Source organism: Mobula hypostoma, chromosome 6, assembly GCF_963921235.1.
Source record: "Mobula hypostoma chromosome 6, sMobHyp1.1, whole genome shotgun sequence".
Taxonomy (NCBI): Eukaryota; Metazoa; Chordata; class Chondrichthyes; order Myliobatiformes; family Myliobatidae; genus Mobula; species Mobula hypostoma.
The window spans coordinates 160,197,589-160,220,034 of NC_086102.1; the positions used below are offsets into that span (position 1 = coordinate 160,197,589).

The 22,446-nt window shown below is 38.9% G+C and overlaps 1 long non-coding RNA gene across 1 annotated transcript; it reads left to right on the forward strand.

The window, feature by feature from the left end:
• The first annotated feature begins 191 nt into the window (after window positions 1–191).
• LOC134348532 (uncharacterized) lies at window positions 192–18,757 on the forward strand. The gene is made up of 4 exons (XR_010018442.1): window positions 192–447; window positions 1,163–1,307; window positions 5,026–5,141; window positions 17,978–18,757. It is a non-coding gene; the product is annotated as an uncharacterized LOC134348532 (long non-coding RNA).
• Window positions 18,758–22,446: the final 3,689 nt, after the last annotated feature.

Sequence of the window (22,446 nt, forward strand, 5' to 3'; positions counted from 1 at the left end):
CGGCGCAAGGATCGCGCCGAGTCAGCAGCACTAAGTGCACGCTGCCGCGCACGCGCGGGCTGAGCAGTAGCGGGAGATGTGCCGCGCGCGCCCCGGGCACGGGAGAGAAGGGAGCGCGCGGCGACCGGTAACGGCCGAGAGAGCACGTGAGCTGGTCTGGAGCGGGAGGTGACGCCTGCATTCGTACCAACTTGAAGACTCATCTGGTCTACTGCCTCATCCTGCGATTTTAAATATTGTTTTTAAAAAATGAGACCATCTTCCTCCAAGACAGAAGGGCGACGTTCCTGAACCAGCCAGGGCTATAACATGTCGTGGACTTTAGTATGATTCAGAAGGGGGTCGATGCCAGAATATTATTATTGATCTCTTTTGCAGTCCCTTTACAAGCAAATCTTGTTCTCCCTAAGTTAACTCGGTGGAGATATGAGATATTAAAGAACGGAGGTGAGCCTTTTCTTAGCCTTTAATTGTGTGTAATAAATGCAGTACCTGGTTTCTGGGTTAAAATTCTCCGACGCCTGTGGTCACTGACTTTGACCCACGAGTTTGAAATGCATGTATGTAAAGAAAAGTTATACGAAAGTTTTTCTTAATCTAACTTGTTGGGCGAAGCATAAACGGAGTTAACACCTTTACCCTGGCCCACGTCCAAATAAATCTTCAACATAAGGAAACCCCGCAATTAAACAACCTTGGGCAAGTGAGTTCGATGTCTCTTGCAGACATTGAGGGCATTTTTATTACATTTTCTTCCAAGCTTTTGGTTTGCAGAGTGGAATGCACTAATTCCAAGTGTCAGACACTAACAGAAGGAGAACAAAAAGTGCTAAAGTTCACGCTGCCAGACAGTTTTTATGGAGAGAGTGATTGATGAGAAGGCCTTTCTGTCAGATCGATCACGCACAACTAGATTTCATCACCGCAACCGTCTCGGAGGCGGCTGTAGTGAGGGTGAGGGCTCCATTTGGAACGTGCTCTTAATAAGATCTGGAAAAGGTGTATTTTGTACTTGTGGAGTTTCATGCTGAAATGTCAAGAGAATACGGGACAGTGTGTGCTTAAGGGTGCTCCCAGCCACGCAAGAAGTAAGTATTACTTGCAGCTGAGATGCTATCAACTCAGTGAAATGTGGTCTATATAAAACTTGCTTTTCTTGTAGTTTAAGGATCTGTCCACAGCCAAATGCTGCAGGCTAATACCTTACAAGATTGAGGGACGCGGAGAAGCACAGTGGCTTCATCGGAAAAGGTTTTGTAGCTGCTGTACAACGAGGGACCAGAACCCTGGACTTTCACTCATGGAATGTATGTAAATGAAAAATTGATCTCCTCTTGACAATAACTGCAAAAATATGAAGGCAAATTGATTTTTGTTTCCTGTATTGTGAAGAGTGATATACATTTGCAAATGTTAGAAATAAAGTATGTTTAAAACCCTGCAAATTTTAGGAATGTTTAAAAACTTGAGAAAGTTAATGTATCGTTTTTTTGTCTACCTTTCATTGGAATGAGGGGACTAGATGAATATAAGACAAATTAGTGTGAAAGTCTATTAAAGGCAGAAAATATTAAATTGCAAAAGGTGTTAGTAGTGAATGGGATGTAGAAATATGATGGGGGCCAGTGGAGATATAAATGTTAAAAGCAGAATAATTTTGAGATTGTTCCACAAATGCATATGGAACAATTGAGGAAGACTGATAAACAAATAGAAGGTCCAGGTTGTGTGTGCACTAAATGGAGATGGCCCCATTAACTACTGGCAATCTGTGTTTCCTTTCCCTATTGTAGAGAATGTGGAATAAATATAGAATTCCCTTGAAAAATTGGTCCCTAGATGCTGATAAGGAGATCAGGTATTGTTTCATCTGTGATATGGGGAAGCTGTTGTGGAAGGGAAAGGACATTGGTGATGACTTAAGGATGGCATGACAGGACAGTAGTAATATTAAGAATACTGAAAGCAGAGAATAAGGTTAAACATTTGAAAGTGATATACTTAGAGATGCAGGAAATGGTGATAAATGTGGAGGCTGCCTAGGTGGAGATAATTATACAAGTATTCTATTTGTGCTTGCTGAGGGAGGATATGAAAGCAGAAGTTTGGTTTTCTGCAGCACGGCCAAAATTGTCATTGGGTGGCACAGTGGCACAGCTGTTGCCTCTCAATTCCAACAACTCAGGTTCAATACTGGCACCCATTGCTGTCTATAGGAAGATTTCCCATTTCCCTGTAACCATGTAGTTTTGTACAGAATACTATGGTTTCCTTTTGTGTCCCAAAAATTGTACATATTGACACTGTAAATTGCCTTTAGTGTGGGGGAGAATTGATAGGAATATAGGGGAAATAAATTTCAGTGAAACTTTCTGGGGAGTGGGATTGCTGGTATAGATGAATAATGGCCTCCATTTGTATCGTAGGTAATATGTAAATAACATAAATGACATACTGCAGAAATGGAATGGAGTTCTGAAAGGAAGCAGGGTAGGAGAATTGTGAGGTTGCTGCACATATGGTAGTAGAAATTGTTGAACATCTATACCAAAAATTGATTTCAATTTTACCATGCTTCCTGATGTCATATCCACGAAATGCAATAGGGAAGTTTAGCCAGTTGCACACAACACCTTTTGGAATTTGATTGCTTAGCTCATGTTTGAACGAAAACTCTGGAGCCATGGGATCTTGGCAAAACCCAATGTGAGCATTGGTATGATGAAGTTAACAGTAATTTCTATTGGATAGCATTATTGATGACATCCTCTGTCACTTTAACCATTGGAATTTCTCTCATGGGGCAATAGCCAGAATGAACATGTCCCGCTTTTTGTGGGGCACAGCTATCTCTGCCGCCTGTATTTGTTGGTACGAAGTGTACTTGGTCTCAGTCTATTGCATGAAGAGTAACCAGTTCTCTTAATTTCACATGGAGTGAATCAAGTTAGTTGAAGACTGGCTTAAGAGATGGCAGGGGTCAAGAGGAAGGTGAGAGGTTTCACTGGGCATGGCTGGTCGAAGGTGGATGCAAACTGGACAAGCATTTTTAGGTCTGGAGATGTTCTTTAATCCTCCTGTTAGCTACTTAAAACCACTACAATTCATGGATGAATGTGGATTACAGATCTTTGATCAGATCAGTTGCACATTTAGCTGCATCTATGCTATTTAGAAAACACATTGTCCTGCATGGTTTTACAAAATTGACAGCTCACATTTAAGTGCAGATTGAGCAATTCTTGGTGAGTCCTGTACTCTGATTTGAAGCAGCTCTTTCCCCAATCTTAATTATAGTAAAAGTGATTGTGGTGAAATACAGTGCTGTTGATCATTCACACTGCCTTGAGGGTGTTTATTTTTGAGTACTTGATCTTTTCTGTGCTTATCCCATTTAGTTTACTTCAGGCAGCAATCATATGTAAAAGAGTAATGAAAGGGAACAGATTTCCTGTGAAAAACCTAATGGATATTTTTGAATAATTTGATAGTTTCAAAATCACCATGGTGGGAACTCAGAATTTGTAAAGGTAGTATGCCATTCAGTAAGATGTAAACAAAATGGAATGTATGATCATGTCCTCTACTAATTCGTTAAAATCCTGCTATCATGGACAGATTTATTTGCATAGCTTGGTGGTGGTACTACCAAGACATTTGGTGATGAACACTGAAATATCCACTGGAGTTTCGTAAACACAAAATAATTTGCAGATGCTGGGGTCAAAGCAACACTCACAACACGCTGGAGGAGCTCAACAGGTCGGGCAGCATCTGTGGAAACGATCAGTCGATGTTTCGGACTGGAACCCTTCATCAGGACTAGGATCCACTAGAGTTTATTGTAACTCCCCACAATTCTTTTTAAAAGTGCAGGAGCACTGTTTTATCAGCTGAGAATGGGGGGAGAATGACTGCAGTACTTTTGCTGACCTTTATTTAAACTAATCCTGTGAGTCCTGGTGAACTGCAGGAATTTGGAGGACAATACTGTATTATCACCTTGGGTGGATCTGACCTGCCAACTGAGTAGCATGTGTTCTTGGATTTGAATTTTAGCTGTAAAACTTGCATTGTGCTTTTGCTTAGGTCGTTTGAGAAGAACATTGCAAGGTAGAATTTTTTTTTGTTGTATCTTAAACTATACTGTCCATTTTTATTCGTGTTCTTTTCTGTTTCGTTCACTTCATTTAATGGTATTTAATTCACTCCATGTCAAGAGGGCAGCTGAGAATTTCATGTATAGACAAATCTGTTTAAAATGGCACATTTCTTTCTTTCAAGGAAAGAAATGAACCAGGTTGTCATTTTAAACAATATTTGCCAAATTAATTACCTTGACTTCAAATGTGCAATGATATTTGAATTTGTGCCTTGATTATTATTCCAGTAACTTAAGTAAGATAGGTCCATGTCCTTTGATGAAGATTTGGAAATTATATAAAGATCTTTTATCTATTTCATAATTCATTGTAATAGAAAATAAATCTCATGAAAGGTGTTGTTGTATATCTGAAATTAATGGATTCTGAGTTTTAATACTGCTGTACTTTTGGATACTAGGTTCTGAATTGAGTGGAAAAATCACCATCTCTCACAACTTGTATTTTGAGTGCTGCTTCCTTTTTGGTGTTTTCTCATTCTAATTTGAGAAACCATTGAAAATACAAGTTTAAAAAAATGTTTTAAAGTTCCTTAATTTTATTAAGACTGCAATTACAATATGTTCATTATCTTTCAAAAAAATAGACAAACCTTCAGTGGTCTGCATTTGCAATTTATTGGGGAACAGAAACTAACATATGAAATGCGTTTTCCTACCTACCTTGTAATAATAATATACATGCATGAATTTTGATAAGTTGAATGAATAGATTTTTAAGAGTGAATTCTGTTTGAAAGGATTTAGACGTGAACTTCAAGCTGTTGCATTTCCATTGCTTTATTTCATTTCTCTCTGTTTATGGGGTTGATTCAAGACTTAACTTTTTTTAAAACAGTATTTCCATTGTTTTCTGTTTTAAGGTCCGTTTGCCGAATTGTGTTCAAGATTTCTGGTGAGGCAAGAACTGTCAAACATTTGATCCATGTTGGAGTGCCAATGGGCCCGATCTTATTGAGAGGGACAGCAAAAGAAATGGGTAATCACTCAATAAATGTTTAGGACAAGAATCTATTTGAAACAGTGCTGCACAGTGTGTGGTATTTGATCAGCTGACAGTTACACATAAAACTTGACATGAAACTGCATTGTTGTCAAAGGAGATAAATTTCAGTTGCATACACTGCTTATTGTGTGCTAACACACAAGGCAAAGTTTTTTAGAATTTGACACTTAAGTTGAGAACAAAGATAGTCATGAGGGGGTGGGAGGAGGGAAAAAGGATAATTTTGTGCAAGGTTACAATGTTATGGTGTATAGACAAATGTACAACCATCTTCATTTGTAAAATTCTTAATTTTTGAAGGTGATTGCTAATCTGGTCTGATGCTCAGTTGTTTCCATACCAGATGGAGATGCAGCTTGTTTGGGTTCTCTCAGTGATGCTCCAGTAAAATTCAGTTAAGATGGGGGGGAGCCTCACTTCAATCTCCTTAGGAAGTGAAGGCACTTCTGTGCCGCCTTATTCAGGGCGGTGATGTTGAGGGACCAGGTGATGTTAGCCATGATGTGAACTCCCGGCGACTTGTTTTACTTAACTGTCTCTGCAGAAGAGCCATGTATAAATCTAACAACCATAATAGAATCAATGAAAGACTGCATCAAGGGGGCAGACAACCAATTGTTCAAAAAGACAATAAACTGTGCAAGTACAAACAGAAATAAATAAACAATAAATGTCAAGAACATGAGATGAAGAGTCCTTGAAAGTAAGTCCATAGGATGTGGGAACAGATCAGTGATGGGGCAAGTAAAGTTATCCCCTCTGGTTCAAGGGCCTGGTGGATGAGGGGTAAATAACTGTTTCTTCCCTGGTGATGTGAATCCTGAGGCTCTTGTACCAGCTTCCTGATGGCAGAAGCGAGAAGAGCACATGACCTAGGTGGTGTGGGTCCGTAATGATGGGTGCTGCATTCCTGTGACAGCACTCCGTGTATATTTTTCTTTGCATGTGTCTGATAGTAAATCCTGGGAAGCTTCCGTAAGGGACTAGAGGGTAGTAGGATTGAAAAAATTACCAGCTGCTGTTGGCATTTCAGAGTTTATCTGCCAAGCTGTTTATGTCATTGAAAACCAATAGAAAGGGGATAATGATTTTCCTGTTTACATTTCCTCCCTTTGCCCTTTCCAAACTCTTTTTTGTTAGCATTGTAAAAATTGTGTCACTAGCTTTTTTTGGTTTAGAGACAAGGTTGAAATCGTAATTCTCTTTTACTCAATACTGATACAGTTTGGCTTTTCAATTGTCAATATGTATTCATTCCTACCCATAGCTCTGAGAAATATACTCTATTTAAATGAAGCACATTGAAAAATGCATTTCCAAAAAAGAATTTTGCATTTAGCAAAGAAATGGTTGACTCAATTATAAAATGTAAAATGTATTTCATTTAAAGCTGTACTCATATACTATGTGATAAAAGCTTAAAGCTCAGTTGAAAAGCTATTTTTAGAGTTTTTATTTATTGGACTCTGGAAAGGATTTGTATTAACTCTTGTAGCAATCTGGCTGTTGTGAAAATTACTTTTTTGAAGGATGAATGAATTGAAGTTTGACATCCAGCACTTCTAAAGCCTGACTGGAAGCAGTGAAACAAAACTGGGCACATTTGGATCATGAGCTCTTGAGCGGATACAGGTTGAGTGCCCCTTATCCAAAATGCTTGGGGCTGGAAGTGTTTTGGATTTGGAATATATAATGTGATAACTTGGGATCAATATCATTCCCGACTCTGAATTTGTTTGCGGCTGGTAAGCAGTCTTTGTCTTACACTTGTTCATCCTAAAAATGTTCAGTGCTTGTCTCTCGGGGTCTGAGGAAGACTAAACATTATGCAGTCATCTGTGGATATGCATGTGGCTTAGAAGGCTGAAGCGCACATGCAGTGGCAGGTTGGACATGGAATGACGGTTGTTAGAACAGGTGCATACACAGTTTTGTGGTGTCGGTCTCATGCTGCTGCAAGGCGCTGATTTTGGTCATCCTCAAAGTCAGATGCAGCTTTTCTCATCGGCGCGTCATGCAGCCCTGTCGGCTGTGGACACCTCAAGTTGTCAAGGCTGGAAGTCTGCCCATTTGATGTACGATTTCAGATTGTCTTTGAATTTTTTTTGGGGTGGCCCTGGTTGCGACTGCCATGCTCAAGCTCACCGTAGAGCAGCTGCCTGGGGATTCTTGTTTCACCCATGCGGATTACATGGTCAGTCCAGTGTAGCTGGGCCTGGAGGATCCTTGCCTCAATGCTTGTGCTGTTGGCTCTGTCAAGGACTTCCTGGTTGGTGATTCAGTCCTGCCATTGAATCCTCATGATCGACCGCAGAGAGCGCATGTGAAACTGCTCCAGCTGTTTGATGTGTCTGCGGTACAGGGTCCAGGTTTCACAGCCGTACAGGAGAGAGGTGAGGACCACAGCCTTGTACACCTTGAGCTTGGTTGAAAGCTGAATGTCCTTGGGCTCCAGAACTTTGGCACGGAGTTTCCCAAGTGCCTGGCTGGCTTTCTGGATCCTTGCTATGATCTCTTTGTCAAGGGATCCGTCACTGGAGATGGTGCTTCCTAGATACTTGAAGCTCTCCACATTCATCAGGATAGTACCGTCGATGGTGATGCATGGCTGAGGAGGGTGACTGTTTGGTGCAGGTTGTAGGAGAACTTCTATCTTACCGAGGCTGTTTGTCAGGCCGAACAGCTTTGAGGCTGCGGAGAACTTGTCGACAATCGTCTGCAGGTGGTTCTCCTGGTGGGCCATAAGGGCACAGTCATCAGCAAACAGGACTTCAGTGATGAGCCTCCTCAACTTTTTGGTCTTTGCAGCAAGGTGTCTCAGGTCAAAAATTGATCTGTCTAGGCGATATCTTATGTAAATACCCAGGTTTAGGTCCTTAACAGCATGCTTCAGCATTTGGGTGAAGAAGAGGTTGAAGAGCACTGGTGCTAGAACGCACCTTTGCTTCACACCATTTGAGATGTTGAATGTCTCAGATGGGGAACCATCTGAGAACACTTCTCCTGTCATGCTATTGTGGAGCAGGCAGATGAGCGTAGTGAATTTCTGCGGGCAGCCAAGCTTTCTGAGGATCCACAGCGCATTTCTGTTGACCGTGTCAAATGCCTTCGTCAGATCAATGAAGACAGAGTATAATGTCATGTTCTGTTCCAGGCACTTCTCCTGTATCTGTCTCACTGCGAAGATCATGTTAACAGTGCTACGTTCGAGATGAAAGCCGCATTGCGACTCAGGAAGATTCTTTTCTGACACTGTTAGAATCAGTCTGTTGAGGATGATGCGGGCTAGGATTTTTCCGGCAATGGGAAGTAGTGAGATGCCCCTGTAGTTCCCGCAGTCGGTCCTTGAACCTTTATTTTTGTAGAGGGCGATTATCGTTGCGTCTCTGAGGTCAGGAGGCATCTCCTCTTCTTCCCAAATGCTAGTCAGGGTGCTGTGGAAAGCCTCAAGTGATTCCTTGCTGAGTGCCTTATGCAGTTCAGCAGGTCAGTATGGTATATAATCTGTACTTAACAGTAAATATTACATACCATAAATATAACACCAGCACCACAGCAGCATCAGGAGATTGCCTGAATTAGCTGTTGAACAACAACAACAACACAACGGTAGGCTTTCAGCCTCCACCTACAATGCCATGTTTTGATCAACAGGTTACAGTACATTATATTTGTATTTTACTATTTTTTAGGTTTTATGTATGGTATAAAAACAGCATCATAGACTTGTTCTGATGTTAGATTTTCTTCAGCAGCAATCATTGCAAACTTATCAATGAATTTCTTTGCTGCTTTGTGATCAGCAGACACTTTATTCTTAAAAAAAATTAAAATCTTAAAAATTTTAATGCCGTCCCTTAAATTTCTGGAACCAGCCAGAATTACCTTCAATTTTCAGTTCATCGTGGTAAATCTTTGCTTATTCACGATCAGCATACTGTTAAGTGGCATATGTTCGCTCTGCTGATATATTTATTTTTTCGATTCCGAATCAAGATCTTTATTATTTGCTTTATGCAGTGTTTTTCTATTTTTCATTAATTTCTGCTCATTACATTTGTGAGGTCACTTCTCAAAGCTGTCTGTGGTGCAGAGACCTGCACATCACCTGTAAATGTTCCCAGCACCTTGTGGAATTTTCCATTTATGTTGTCATAAAAATCTAAGGTTTTCAAATAAGGGGTACTCAACCTGTACTAGCTGCCTTTGCCAAGACTGTGAAGGTCAAGTTGTGTTCACATGGTCAATTATTTAGAGATAGTGCTGTCTTCCAAGCCTATGTAATCTCTAACTTATTGTGTATTCCACAGCATAATTAGAAATTTGGTCAACTGATGAGCGGTTTAGACATTTTTTCCTACAACCTTATTTTTAACCTAACAGGTAGCAAAGTAATTTCCATTCAAGCAGTTAATTACTTTCAATTTTATTTTTGGTGAAAATAAAAAATTCAGTCTTTTTTATGTTTAATTGTTGTATACAGCAGTTTGGATGTCAAAGCTATTATTAAGGCTAAAAAGGTCCTTGTAACTAATCCCTGTTGGATGTTGTAACTTTGCCATAAGTCATTTCTGCTAGGTTTCCAGTCATGTTTGGTGAAGAGAGCAAACAAATTACGAGGAAACTCCAGGCCAGGTTTTTGTTTCCTAGTTAATGTCAAATGATAAATAACACACTGTTGTTTGTCCACATTAGGGTACCTGCTGCACTCACTGACCTTTAGTGAATTCATCTCTCATATATCCATTTTTATTTTTAATTTATTTCCAAATATCTTTTGCTGCACTCACTTAGCTCTACAATGCCCCTAATCTTGGCCCTGATGTATTTTCCTTTGGTTTAATTTCAAATATTTTGGAGAATACTTTAATGAAACTTCTTGGATCAATGAAGTGTAATTTGATTATAAATTTTTACCCAGAGAACTGGGGTTGGGAATGATTGGTGGGTGGTAAACTAGATTGCCTGCTCCAGGAGTAACAATTGCACACGTGTTTTTAAGGAAAATCAAAAAAACTTTGCAGTTTCTGGGATCCTGACATAAAAACATGTTCCGATGGAGAAATCAGTTGCCCTGAAATATTCTTTTTTTTTGTCTCTCTGCAGATGTTAGTTGACCTTCTAAAAGTTTTCAGCACTGACTATTATTTCAGTTAGTTAGGAATATGTAATGAATCCATTTGCCAGGTTTATTATATAACTTAGTTTATCTCATCTTTTGCTGCATACGATCGTTCACTTAATTGTCTTGTGTTGCTGACTCCTCTCTTCTGTCATCAGAGCTGTTTCCTTGCTTTTTTTTTGTACCCATTTTTTCTTTTCTCCCTCAGATGGGCGATGATTGTAATGCATAGTATGGCAGAAATTAATTTACTTCTGAATACTTAAATCTTTGAAGTTGAAAAGACTGCTGGAAAAAGAGACTAAAGGTGCTTTCTTGTTTCTCTTCTCAGTCAGCAGTTAAGTGAAATGTACTTCACTAGACTAGCTCTTTCTTCCATGATGCCCTAAATGTGTCCAACCACTTTCCCCTTTGATTGCCCACTAACATCCTTTGGTCTCCCATTCCTTTACTCTGTCACAAACCTAATCTTAAAACCTCCAACTACACCTACGCAGTTCCACTTCATCACAATACCGAAAAGTCTATTATTTTTTTATTTCCTCCTTCCTTTTATCTCATTTAGTCTCACACACTGGTTCCATCCCCAGTGAAAGCAGTGAGACAGTGTTTAATTGTCATATTATTCTGTTCTTCCTGTTTAACGTAAAATGCCTTGTTTGCTATTAAAATTTAACCATCCTTTTCAGAAAAGTAATACATGGAAAGAAACAGTCTCTGTCATAGAAAACAAAAGATAACATCTGCATAGAACATTTCAGCATAGTCCAGGCCCTTTAGCTCACGATGTTGTGCTGACCTTTTAACCTACTCTAAGATCAGCTTAACCCTTCCTTTCTATGTTGCACTTCATTTCTACCACCACCCCTGGCAGGGCATTCAATGTACACTCATTACTTTGTGTTTAGTGGGGGGGAAGCCTACACTAGCATTTCTCCACCCCCCCCCCCACCTATACAGTCACCTTAAAATCATGCCCCCTTGTATAAGCCATTTCCATCCTGGGAAAAGGTATCTGGCTGTCCACCCTCTTATCATCTTATATACCTCTATCAAGTCTCCTCTCTTCTTCCTTTGCTCCAAAGAGAAAAGCCCTAGCTCGATCAATCTATCCCCATAAGACATGCTGTCTAATCCAGGCAGCATCCTGCTAAATCCAGTGCTCTAGTTTCATCAATGTGCTTTGTCACATCCTCAAAGGATTCAGTCAGCTCTGGAGGCATGACCTGCCACTCTCAAAGTCACGCTGATTATCCCTAATCAGACTATGCTTCTTCAAATGCTCATAAATCCTGTTTCTTAAAATCTTCTCCAATAATTTGCCCATTAAGACTTTGGACTATGTTGTCTCTGGAACATATAAATTAAGAGCTATAGTAAGAAAGGACCCCAACAATAATATCGTAAACAACAGGAATTCTGCAGATGCTGGAAATTCAAGCAACATTCAAGCAATAATATCGTAACATTGTTTTATTTTTCTATCCTCTTTGTTTTTCCTTAAAGAAGATTCCATAATTCTCTGTAACATGGTGATTGAGAAATTGAGATGTTATCAAATCAGCTTTGATGATATTGAATGTTAGTACAGACTTGAGGGGTCAATGTCCACGTCCTCCTCCTGCTCCTATTAGCTTTATTGTGAAAACATTACTCACCTCTCCTCAGAAATGTAGTTAAAATAAATATTTGAATCTCCAAGTTTGACATGATAGTGATGCTTTTATAATTCTGGAATACTGTTTCTGTATTTTGATTCATAATCTTGCCAAGAATATGAAATATTATAGTTTGCAGATTAGCACCATGGGTAATTTTGGCCCGGACCATCCCAAAAAAAAGCTGCTAGCTGCTTTTAAAAGTGACTGCTTCAACTTCCATGCAGCTGTTATACTCTCCATAGGATATTGTGGTGGAGCACAAATTTTCATATTTTCCTGTCAGATACATTGGGAAATCTACATGCAGAGCCTGCATTAGATAAGACATTTTACCCATTCAGAAACTCCATTTCCCAAAGGTGTGCTGGCTGGTTAATTGGTTAGTGAAACTCCCCATAGTGTGGGTGAATGGGAAGTGAATTAGAGGTGAAGGAGTAGAGGGTGGTATCAGGATGTAAGAAGAGAGACAGGATTACTGTACATAGGGGCTGGATTGTTTGTGGGGATGTGATGGACTGAAGGACCATTTTCTGAGCTCTTTCTGTGATAGTGGAATGGCTGCTAGAGGAGGAAGGCATGTAGTTTGTTTTACTGAGTTCACTTGTGTTTTTTAATCTGTTATCTGTGTTTTTATTTACAATAGTATGTTTAAATATTAGTATTTTCATTTTGCACTGCTCAGAGACTGACGACCCAAATCAGAGCTGCCTTAACCAGGACACCTATTTAAGGAAATAGCAGATAGGTGAATGGTGTCCATGGGTAACAAGCCCCTTTGAGGAAATTTTAGGTCAGGAAAAACAAAAGGTTCCAGATTTTGTTCAAACATTAAACTTGAGAGAGATTTTGTGGTCCTCATAAATTTGGTTTTATTTGGGTATAAGTCTCAAAATAATTTTTTAAAATAAATGCTGATGTGCTTACAAGCAGTGATTTTTTTTTAAACAAAACAGCGGATTTATTTGTACCTGTTTTATGATCTCACCTTTAAATTAAAGATCACTTTTTTCTTGACATTGTTTCAGCAAGATGTGTTATATATTATATTATGTATTATAGGTGATGAGCCATGATCATGTTTAATGTCAGAACAAGCACAAAGGGCCAAATGACCTGCTACTATTTTTGAAGTTTCTTTTATCACCAAGTTTTCCAAATTTTATTTCCATTTTATTAAAGCAGTCAGTCATCTGTCTTCAAATAATTTGTCCTCCGTATAGCTTGTTTCCAATTTCAAATTTATTAGATTCCTTCTGAAATATTTTTTCACAATTTAAGTGGATTTGCTAAATAATTTATGTGCAAGATTTGTCCGCTCTGATTTATATTAATTCATATTGTTCATGTGCCTGTTAATTGAATCTTGAAGATTTTATTTTCAATTAAGTATTTAAAAAAAGGTTGATATTTGAGATTCAGGACTCTGTCTTTCTGTTGGCTTTTTTAAATAACTACTTGTATTAAATTATTTCTTTACTGTTAGCTGTTGATCTTGGTTTAATAGCATCATTTAATTTTCAGATTATTTATCTATCATTCATTATGGTGCCACGGTAGCGTAGTGATTAGTGTGATGCTAATACAGCTCAGGGCGTTACAGAGTTCAATTCTGGTGCTCTCTGTAAGGAGTTTGTATGTTCTCCCTATGAGTGCGTGGTTTTCCTCTGGCTGCTCCAGTTTCCTCCCACAGTCCAGAAGCATACCGCTTAATAGGTTAATTGGTCACTGTACTTGTCACTTGTCCTCTGATTAGGCAAGTGCTAAATAGGTGGGTTGTTGGGCGATGCAGTTCGTTGTGCCAGAAAGCCTGTTGCATGCTATATCTCAAAATAAATGAATAGATTCATTTGTCTTGATTGATATTGGAAGAGGGCATTCAGACCATTGTGGCCTGCATTGGTTCTTTGAAAGTGGTATCCGACAAGCCTCAGTCTTGATCTTTGCTCCTGTCACGTGAACTAATGAAATCTAGAAAGTTGGACTTACCTGCAAAGGTTTATGTGGAGATTATTGAAAAAGCAATTAACAGCCATGTAGAAAGGAACTCTTTGAGTATGTCTACTAGAGTTACATAGATCATAGAAGAGTGCAGCACAAGAACAGGTCCTTTGGGCCACAACATCTGTGATGGCCATGATGTCAAATTTATCCCATCTGCCTCTGTGACCCATATCTCTCCATTCAACTGTCTGTTCATGTGCCTGTCTGAGTGGCTCTTCAACATGAGATATTCCAAACAACTGCCAGTCTCCACATTTAACTGCCCCTCTTTTACCTTAAAACTATATCATCTAGTATTTGACATTCCACCCTGGGAAAATCAATGCATCCCACTCTGTTTACCCTATCTTTGCCTCTTGTTGGTATCTCATAAGTGAACCAATATTTTTAAGGGAAATGCTAAAAATCCACTCAAATGTAAATTATTAAGACCATGTCTTAATTCCTGTGTCAATGGCGGAGATTTATTGCATGCATTTTCAGGGGAGTAAGGAGCTGGAATTTTTTTCTGCTGTATAATTAGTTGACCTTTTAATTTCTTTCTTTCTCTTAAAATACTTCATGCAAGATTCTGTTTCAGTATTAAGAAATAAATACAAAGCGTGTCTTTATTAATTATATTCTAAAATAATGTAGCAGCCTGCCAAGTGCACACACAATTATCATGAAACAGGATTTTGAACTGATATCAACACAATTTTCAATCTAGTGGAATTCCAATGGGAGATCTTGATGATTACCTTTCCCATGCCAACTCAAATAATATCTCATACTACAATAAGTATGCTGATTTGTACATTAATTCTATACATGGTACACTTGGCTTAAATTCAATTAACTTCAGATATTCATCTTGACTTCTGATCAAATTTTGTCAAATGAGAAAATCAAAAAATGTTTAGGATAGGTCAGGTAGCCAAAGTGGTGACAGGGACATTTCAGATCAATCTTCATCAAAAGTGGTAAGCTGAGAAATTATTTTCACTTGCAGTGGGGGAAAGGTGCAGAGAATAAAGGGAATATATAGTATGCATGTGTGTATAGTATGTGTGATTACTCTGTCCAGGTGACATAATTGCGTTTGGTGAAATTTGAAAGGGAATTGACTATCATGGCTGTTTTTTCTGAAGCAGTCAGAAATGGAAGATGAATGTGGGGAAGGAGGGCAGAGAGTGAAAAAGTATCAGAAGTTGCTGGAAATTTGAAGTCAAACTGAGGGGCCTTTTTCGCGATGGCAAACAGTAATCGGTGGGGTACCCCGCATATCAGTGCTGGAGTCACAGTATCCGTCATGTATGTCTGATTTCAATAAGGAAATTTTGAATTTTGCTGAAGACACTGACTGGGTGTGAAATACAAATTGTGAAAGGGAAAAGAGTTGCAAAAGGGGTTTCATGATGACCAAGACACATTGAGCATTGGACAGGATAACATAAAATAATGTGAAGTTGTCCACTTCAGTCAGATAAAAAGAAATGTATTAATTGTTAAGTTAAAGTATTGAATGGGCATGGAAGTTAACACTTTATTCCCTGAACTGGAGGAGAATGAGGAGAGATCTGATAGAGGTATGCAGAATTATAAAGGGTATAGATGGGATAAATGCAGGCAGGTTTTTTCCACTGAGGTTGAGTGAGATGAGAACTAGTGATCGTAGGTGCAGGCTGAAAGATGAAATACTTAAGGGAAACCAAAGGGGGATCATTCCATTCAGGGTGGTTTGAGTGTCGATCAAGCTGTCAGCGGAAGTGATGGATGCGGGTTATTTGGAATTTTTAAGAGGATTTTGAGTAAGTACATGGATGGGAGGGGTATGGAGGGCTTTGGTCCAGGTGTGAGACGATTGGACAAGGCAGAATAACAATTCAACACAGACTAGATGGGCCAAAGGGCCTGTTTCTGTACTGTAAAGCTGTCTGACTCTAGGGCAAGCCAAACTATCCTTGCTGTGGCTGGGAGGAGAGTGGTAAGAGCAAAATTGTAAGAAATGAGGGAAATGCGTTTAGAGTCCCACAGTCAAGGGCAAACCAAAATTAAAGAAAAAGAGAGAAATATCTCTGCGGCACTACTATGGAAAGTTTGATCAACAGAACAGATACATAAACATAAAATGGAGCCTTCACAAGGGAGCAAGAGGAGAAGGTGGTGATATCAGGAATCTGTTAATGTGATGGATATTTATCTGTTTTCTGGAATGGAAATGCAGAGTCCAAGAAGAGGATAGAAACATCACTGATGGACCATGGGAAAGTGAGAGCAGAGAAATTGGCAGCAAGGTTAATAAAATGTTCAAGTTAAAACAGGAAGCAACATTAAGTCAAGGTTAAAGAAATGAGATTGGGGGATCTGTGTAAAACTGAAATAAGCATTGCTCCATGTATCCCACAAAGAGATGGGCAAATATTTGGGATTCATATGTATTCCCTTAATTACACATACGACTGGGAGAGTGAAGTCAAGCAAAAGGAATGGTTTGCCAGTGTGAGAGTTCAGTATTGGAGGATGACTAATTGGGCCTCAGTTCACAGAGGAAGAACCGTTCGTCCTTGTGGAAAGTGGAGGTGAAAATCATGATGAGAAAATAAGATGCTGTGAACCAAGAAACAGGAAACTGTCAACATCATGGGAGTCATTAGAAGTGTTATTTGTGTAGGTTGGGAAGGGGAGGGAATGGAATCAAGCCAGGAAAAAGTAAGTTTAGTGAGTGAAGAAGAAACTAAAACAATCTACAAGGACAGTGCTGTTTGTGGATCTTGATGAGGTTTTGAAGGAGGTTTTGAGTGGTGCATCGAGACTTCAAGATCCAGGAAATGAAGTCAGTATTTGTCAGAGAGACAATGGCTTGATGTTTGATGGTATAGTCCAATGTGAGGAGGACGTTGATGTTCTGCCTCTGTAAGGTACAATAAGTTTGCCAACTCTCAGCAGTCCCACACTTATTAGCAGACTTTATGACACAGTTTGGGTTTTTAGTGAGTGGAATGTTACAAATTCAGAGAAAGGATAGGTTTGAGAGGGGGGGAAAAAAGATGAAAAATTGAGATGGTTCCTATTACTTTGGTCGTTAGTGATGATTCAACTTAAAGAGGGTAGAAGTCCAGAAGAAAGGGCCCAAATGAATCAGTACTTCTGGCAATGGGAAAAATGGCCCACTGGGATGAAAATTTTAAGCCAAAGAAATGAGAACAAAGCTGAAAGAAGAGCTCATCATCATGGCAGGCTGAGAGTTAACTGCAATGGGAAAGGGGTGCCTCTGCTATGGACTGATCATTTGCACCAAAAAGACAAAACTCGAGGTAGGAAATAAAAATACTGCAAGGATGATCAGAGTACTGAGGGAGATGACATCACGGAAAATCAAAGCAGGAGAGTGATCCAGAGGAGTAGTAAAATTCAACAGATCTCAAAATTTATTATCTTTGATAACTTCAAGGGAAGAAGGGACTTTTATTGAAATACTGTTCTGAAGTTGTGTGAAAACATCATGCATCTTTGCTCTTTCATGTACGAGGAGCATTCTGTTTTCCAGAGTAACCATCTTACTGTTAACATTTTGTAGATGGGTAATCAGTTGCTGAAACTGTTGAGTTTCATTAACTTTGGGGAGGGGAAGACTTTGAAAAAATATAGAATACAGCAAAGATGTTCTGTGTCAAAACTATCTCTACTGAAAGTAAGGTCAGCACTGTTCTGAAAATCAGTCATAGAAGTTCTTTTGAAGGAAGGGAAGCTTTCTGTGTAAAAACAATTTTTCTCTTCCTCTTCCACCTCAAAATATTCAAATTGCACTGTAAATACCCATGATGTTGGGTAAGTTATCAACATGAAAAATTCCAGGCAGAAACTTATTCATTCATACATTAAGATCAACAACTCAAATGAATCCTTCCTTCTCGTGCATGTACATATGAATATGACCAGCATAAACTGCATAAAAGCATGGGAATTTCCATGTGGGGAATATATTTTATAGGGTTATTTTAAGTATAAACTTTTTTTAATTTGTTTTATTGAACTACTTACAGGCAAAGAAAGGCCACTTCAACTATGGGAAATCACTTACTGGAGAAGTTATCCTTTGTACCATGTATTCTTAAGGAGAAAGAGATGCTCAAAATCATTGAAAGAAGACATGTAGGTTGGAATAAATGAACTCAAGTCTGAGGATGAGTCATTTGGCAGAGTTATGGATATTAATAAGATCTAGAAGTATTTTATCATTATGAAAAGGGTTAAGTTTCTCATGCTTAGTGACAGCAATGGGGAAGTAGGGAAAACTACACATGAAGTCTGCAGCTGCAGTCACTGCAAAACTTGTTATGATCTTTATCTTTTCAAATTTCAAATGTATTGTCTCGAAGGGAGTCAAATTCTGCTGTTGAGCCGAATGTAATGACAGAAAAATCTAATTCTTGAGAGAATGCACTCAAGTGCAATAGTTACTTCATACTGAATGAAGAACTTCTGAGAAACAAAACATTTTTGGGGGATTTTGCTATATACAATATGACTCCAAAGTTGTTCATGGTTTCACTTTTGGTCATCTGAATGATTATGTGGTTGAGAAAATTATGCACTTTTTTAAAGCTCGTGGAGGAAGCCAGAGGAGCCAGCTCAATAAAATTCCTAAAGATGATATTTCTCCCACTCACTCCCTCTAGTTACTGAAGGACTCTGGTGAATATTCAGCCCTACCCCAATTACCCTGTTTGGTGAATTGTTACCAGATGTGCAACAGGAATGGCATATTGTTAGAATGCGATAATCATCATACTGTGGATTGATTGGTGCAAATAAAAATGTAGAAGTGCAATACAATTAGCTTGTCATGTTCTTCTTCCTTAAAATTCATAAACATTTCTTTTTAATCTCTCGTTGAAATAATACTTCCATAATTTCTGTAATTCTGTGCGTTGAAATCCTTGACTCTTGGAAATGGGTTCTGAATTGGGGTGCAAAAGATAACAAATTAAAACAAGCTGTTCCCTAAAGTTTGGAGAATACCTGCAAATAGGAATGGAAGAGCTAAACAGAAACAATGAGGAAAATTAACTGGCTGCATTGAGGAATGCTTGACAGAAGGGACTGAACAGGAGTTATAGGCTTAAAATATTGGCAGTGGGCACTGTAACAGGAGTAAGAGGATGAGGTTGTGTGCACAACATGCACTTAAAACTGTGTGACCAAATTCTGCTCTGACTCCCATAAATTGGCAGATCTCAACAGTACAGGAAGGAGATGGGGAGTCCAGTAGCGTAGTGTCAAGACAACAAGCTTTTCCTCAATGTCAGCAGAAGAAAGGAACTGCCTTTGACTTCAGGAACCAGGGTGAAGGAAATGCCTTTATTTGTATCAGTGGTGGTGAGATAGAAATGGTTGAGAGCTTGAAGTTCCTTCGTGTAAGTATCACTAACAACTTCTCCTCGTCCAGCTATGTGGACATGAGCCAAAAAAAGTGCACTAATGCCCCTGTTTCCTCAGAAGGCTAAGGGAATTCAGTACTCATTCTGTAACTCTGAGCAATTTTTATAGCTGCACAGTAGAAAGCATCCTACCAAGATGCATCGTAGCTTGGTATGGCAGCTGCTTTTCTCAAGAATGCAAGAAGTTATCTGAATGCAGCCAAGTCCTTTACTCAAACCAATCTACTCTCCACTGATTCTGTCTACAGTTGCTGCTGCTGCTCAGAAAAGCAGCAGACATAAGACCCCTTCCACCATAGTTATTTTCTCTTCCTTCTGTCAGGTAGAAACCACAAAAACCTGTAAACTCAAACCATCAGACTCGAGACTAATTTGGTATAATTTTGCATAGCATAATCTGTTTAGTGCTACACAAAACAAAAGCTTTTCACTGTATCTTGGTACATATGACAGTAAAAATAAAAATATTTGGCAAGTGGATAACTAGAATTTAAATCTTGGGTGTGGTCTAAATTGGAAAGCTCTTTTAGAGGCTGGAGAATATGACAAACCAAATAACCTCCAATGCTATGAGATTCTTTAGCAATTATCCCAAAATACAAAACAATTCTTCTGTATTTCCTTCATCTTATTTGAATATTTTGTTGAGTAGTTCTGTTTTGAAAAGGATTTAATTTTAATTTTTTGCCCCTTTCTACCACTATTTTTGTATCACTTGGATCATTTTCAATGTTGAATTCATTAAAATTAACCATGCTTATGAAAAATGATCTGATGCTTTCCCAGCATGTATGAAGAATAAACTCTTCTCTGGCTTCCATCAAAGTACAGGTATCAATTTTAACCAATGTTTTGATGACAAACTCTGTCATTTTCATCAGGCATTATCGCTGATAAAGATTGTAGAGTTTCTCATTGAAATGCCAGTTTAAAATCATTCTCTGTACCCAGCTGGAAGCCCAAAGAGTTTATTAATCTTGCTTATGTTTGAAAATGTAGCAATTACTTTAAAACAAACCAAAACTGCTGCAGTACTAAGCCAGGGGATCAATACTGTGTGATGGAAACAGTACTTTCCATTCTTTATTAAGGAAACCAGTAAAGACAATCTTGCAGCAACTTTTTTTTTAACTAATGAAACTAAATTTACAATATAGCAATCTCAGCAAATCAGTGTAGCAATATCAGAATTATCGTTCTATATGTATTTAAGTGTTCCAATTGGCATTCCAATACCATCCCGATTAGAGATCAACAAAAAAAAAATCATTCTCCATTGCTTAGCTTCTCTCCATGAGACTAAACTGAACAACTAATTAACCACAAACATAAAAATGTAACTATACTAATTTGCTTCTGCTACACCCCCCAACCCTTGTGACAGGTTATAATAAATACACTACAAAATATGACACATGGCTCCAATGTCCCAACCCCTTAATTATTACACTGAAATAACTAAAACTACATACTACAAAAATAGACATGAAATTTTCAAGATCAAATATCTTAACATTCGTACAGATGTCTTCTTTCTTCCAGTCAAATCTAGGCAAGAGTTTATCAGTACAGCGTGATCTTTACCAGTCTCTGTTAAGTCAATAACTCAAGTCCATAAGACATGGAAGCAGAATTAGTCCCATCAGCGATCGAGTCTCATCCAATATTTCATCATGGCTGATTCCAGATCCTTCTTAACCCCATACACCTGCCTTCACGCCGTATCTCTTGATGCCCTGACTGATCAGGAAACAATCAACTTCTGTCTCAAATATACCCATGGACTTGGCCTCCACAGCAGTCTGTGGCAGAGCATTCCACAGATTCATGACACTCTGGCTAAAAAAAATTCATTCTTACCTATGTTCTAAAAGGTCTCTCCTCAATTTTGAGGCTGTGCCCTCTAGTTTTGGATTCTCTCCACATCCACCCTATCTAGTCCTTTCAATATTCGGTAGGTTTCAATGAGATCTCCACACATTCTTCAAAACTCCAGTGAGCACAGGCCCAAAGCTGCAAAATGCTGCTCATATGTTAACCCTTTCATTCCCAGAATCACGACTCTCCAATGACAACATATCCTTTCTGAGATAAGGGGCCCAAATCTGTTGATGATACTCAAGTGTGGCCTGACTAGTGTCATATAAAGACTCAGCATTATCTCTTTGCTTTTATATTCTATTTCCCTCGAAATAAATGCCAACATTGTATTTGCTTTCTTTACCACAGACCCAACCTATAAATTAACCTTCTGGGAGTCTTACATGAGGACTCCTAAGTCCCCCTGCACCTCTGATGTGTGAACCTTCTTCCCATTTAGATAATAGTCCGCACTATTGTTCCTTTTATAAAAAATGCATTGCCATACATTTCTCAACACTGTATTCTATCTGCCATTTTTGTTTTGCCCATTCTTCCAATTTGTCCAAGTCCTGCTGCAATCACATTGCTTCCTCAGCACAACCTACCTGACAACATATCTTTGTATCGTTCACAAACTTTGCCACAAAGCCATTAATTCTATTATCCAAATCATTGACAAACAATGTAAAAAGTAGCGGTCCCAATACTGTCCACTGAGGAACACCACTAGTCACTGGCAGCCAACCAAAAAAGGCCCCTTTTATTCCCATTCACTGCCTCCAGCCATTCTTCCATCCATCCTCTACCTGTTTTCCTCAAACCTCTCACTTCTATAGAAGATAGGTATTGGTTATATGCCCGTCAACACAGCTGGTCTCCTCTGTCTGGAAAGACACGAATGACTCTTGCCACAATCTATGAGTTTCGAGGCACTGTCACCAACTATAACACAATGTCTCCTGGGAGGAAATTGCGTTTTGTACCTGACCATTTCTGACGTTCCTGTAACTGTAGTAAATACTCCTTGACCCACTGTTTCCAAAACAAATTTGACATGCATTGGACCTGCTTCCATCTACAATGAGCATAAATGTTTTCCTTTTGGAATTCTGAAGTCTTCGGAAGCAACAGGTGGTTGGGTGCTAGTGCTTCCAAATCAATGAGACCAGAGGATGCTTTAGTAATTGGACGACCATTGATAATACCCT